Source organism: Trichechus manatus, unplaced genomic scaffold (assembly GCF_000243295.1).
Source record: "Trichechus manatus latirostris isolate Lorelei unplaced genomic scaffold, TriManLat1.0 scaffold00162, whole genome shotgun sequence".
Lineage (NCBI taxonomy): Eukaryota > Metazoa > Chordata > Mammalia > Sirenia > Trichechidae > Trichechus > Trichechus manatus.
The window spans coordinates 3,389,552-3,393,081 of NW_004444098.1; positions in this window are offsets into that span (position 1 = coordinate 3,389,552).

Below are 3,530 nucleotides of genomic sequence, written 5' to 3' on the forward strand. Positions count from 1 at the left end.
ATCATGCTGAATTCTATTGGCTAGAATTTTGTTGAGAATTTTTGCATCTATATTCATGAGAGATATTGGTCTGTAATTTTCTTTTTTTGTGGTGTCTTTGCCTGGTTGCGTATCAGTGTTATGCTGGCTTCATAGAATGAATTTGGAAGTGTCGCTTCCTTTTCTGTGTTCTGAAATAGTTTGAGTAGTACTGGTTCAAGCTCTTCTCTGAATGCTTGGTGGAATTCTCCAGTGAAGCCATCTGGGCCAGTGCTTTTTGTTGGGAGTTTTTTGTTTTTTTTTTAAATTACCTTTTCAACCTCTTCTCCTGCTATGGGTCTGTGTAGATTCTCAACCTCAGTTTGTGTCAGTTTAGGTAGGTAGTGTGTTTCTAGAAATTTGTCCATTTACTCTAGGTTTTCAAATTTATTGCAGTATAGTTTATCATAGTACTCTGTTATGATCCTTTTTATTTCAGTTGAGTCTGTTGTAGTGTCCCCCATTTCATTTCTTATTTGGGTTATTTGCATCCTCTCCTGTTTTTCTTTTGTCAATCCGGCAAATGATTTGTTGATTTCGTTGATCCTTGCAAAGAACCAGCTTTTGGTTTTGTTGATTCTATTCGTTTTCTGTTCTCTATTTCATTTATTTCTGCTCTGATCTTTATTATTTCCTTTTCTTCTCATGGCTGTGGGCTTCTTTTGCTGTTCTCTTTCTATTTGTTCGAGTTGTATAGCTAATGTTTTGATTTTGTCACTTTCTTCTTTTTTGATGTGTGTATCTATTGCTATAAATTGATCTCTGAGCACTGCCTTTGCTGTGTCCTAAAGGTTTTGGTATGATGTGTTTTCATTCTCATTTGATTCTACAAATTTTTTGATTCCATCTTTGATTTCTTCTATTACCCGGTAGTTTTTAAGCCAGGTGTTATTCACTTTCCATGCATTTGATTTTTTTCCTTGCTCTTCCTGTTATTAATTTCTACTTTGATGGCATTGTGATCAGAGAAGATGATTTGTATTATCTCAATGTTTTGGGTTTTGTTGAGGGTTGCTTTGCGGCCTAAGATGTGCCGTATTCTGGAGAACATTCCACGTGCTTTGGAAAAGAGCTTGTACTTTGCTGCTGTTGGGTGGAGTGTTCTATATATGTCTATGACGTCAAGTTATTTGATTGTGGCCTTTAGATCTTCTGTATCTTTGTTGGAGGGAGTTTCTTTCTAGATGTTCTGTCCTTTACCAAGAGTGGTGTGTTGAAGTCTCCTACTATTATAGTGAAACTGTCAATTTCTCTTTTCAGTGCTGTTAGAGTTTGTTTTATGTATTTTGGAACCCTGTCATTGGGTGTGTAGATATTTATTATAGTAATGTCCTCATGGTGGATTGTCCCTTTAATCATTATGTAATATCCTTCCTTGTCTTTTAGGTGGATTTTTTTTTTTAAGTCTATTTTATCTGCGATTAGTATTGCCACTCCTGCTCTTTTTTGGTTGCTGTTTGCTTGATACATTTTTTTCCATCTTTTGAATTTTAATATATTTATATCTTTGTTTCTAAAGTGTGTCTCTTATAGACAGCATATTGATGAGTCCTGTTTTTTTAATCCATTCTGTCACTCTCTGTCTCTTTATGGGTGCATTTAAGCCATTTACTTTCAGTGGGATTATTGATAGGTGTGAGTTTATTGCTGTCATTTTATAGTGCTTTTTTTGTGGCGCTGACATTTTCTTTGTTCTTGTTACTCTCCTGTGCTGAATTCCTTTTGTTTGTGGAATTTTTTTTTCATTTCTTTCATTTTTGTAGATTTTGTGTTTACTGAGACTTTGTTTTTGTTCTTTATTTTGATGAGTACGTTTGTTAACTTCCTTTGTGGTTACCTTGAAATGTACTCCTTTCTTCCTTAGTTTAATCCAGTCTTTTAGTACTTGATATCGCCTTGACTTCCTCTCCATTTGAAAGTTCTATACCTATACCATTTATTCCCTCTTTTATTGTTCTGACATTGTTGTCATTTACAGATAGGCCTCTCTGGTTCCCTGTTGTAAATCTTATAGTTTTGTTTTATCCTTGAGAGTTCAGTACCTAGGTTGGTATCTGGCTGATGCTGTCTCATATCCTAGATTCAGGTTGTTGTCTGATGTCGTTGGTCCTCTAACTGATGGACTATCTTTAATAATTATTGTAAATTTGGTTTGGTTTTCACGTATTCCCTTAATTTCTGTTTATCTGGAAATGTCCTGATTTCACCATCGTATTTGTGTGAGAGTTTTGCAGGATATATTATTCTTGGCTGGCAGTTTTTTTTTCTTTCAAGGTTTTATATATGCCATCCCATTGCCTTCTTACCTGCATGGTTTCTGCCAAATAATCAGAGCTTAGTCTTATTGTTTCCCCTTTGTATGTGACTTTTTGTTTTTCTCAAGATGCTGTCAGGATTCTTTCTTTGTCTTTGGTTTTAGCGAGTGTGATTATGATATATCTTGGTGATGTTTCTTTTGGAGTCTATCCTATATAGGGTTCGTTGAGCTTTTTGGATTGTCCACTTTTCATCTTTCATGATATTAGGGAAGTTTTCTGTCAGCAAATCTTCAATGATCCTCTCTGTGTTTTCCATTTTCTCCCCCTGTTCTGGAACTCCGATCACACGCAAATTTTTGCTTTTGATTGTATCCCACATCATTCTAAGGGTTTCTTCATTTTTCTTCATTCTTTTCTCTTATTTTTCCTCAAACAAAGTGGTATCCAAGGATTTATCTTCAATTTCACTGCTCCTGTCCTCCATTGTTTTCAAATTTGCTCCTAAAACCTTCTATTGCACTGTCCATTTCTGAAATCTTGTGGTTTATCTTTTAATTTCTAATTGCTGTTTTTGTATGATTTCTAATTGTTTGTTTATTTTGACACTTTGTTCCTGTATTATTTTCCTGAATTCTTCCATTGCTTTGTGTTTTCTCTGATTTTGTTTGCATTTTCCATGATTTTGTCTATTTTTTCCTTATTTTTATCTGCATTTTCCTTCATCTCTCAGAGAACCCTGAGTAGTAGAGTTCTGAATTCCCTGTCAGGTAGTTTCAGCCCCTTTTCTTCTACCAGAAGGTCATCTAGTGTTTTGTTTTGGTTGCTTTCTGGAGCCATCCTGTCCTGTTTTTTTTTATATGTTTGGATATTGTCTACTGTCTCCAGGACATTCAGGAATTATTTTCTTCATTTATTGATTGTTAGATTTGTTTGTTTCATCCTGATTGTTTTTCATTTTATTTGGTTATGTCTGGACAGGTGAGCTGGCCGTGCTTTGTTGCTTGCTTACTGGTGGGCGTGATACTTCTCACCCCCTTCTCCAAGTGGACAGGACTGGTCACTCAGCTATGATGCAGCAGGGCAGGTCCAGCAGGGGTGGAGGGGCGAGGATGGGTAGTTTGCAACATGAACCAGGGCCAGCTGGGCGGGCTGGGGGGCAGTTCAGCATGGAGTCCGGAGGACTGCATCAGTGTCATTCAGGGGCATGGTGCTCGGTGCATGGTGCAGATAGGCAGGAGGGAAGAGAGAAGATGT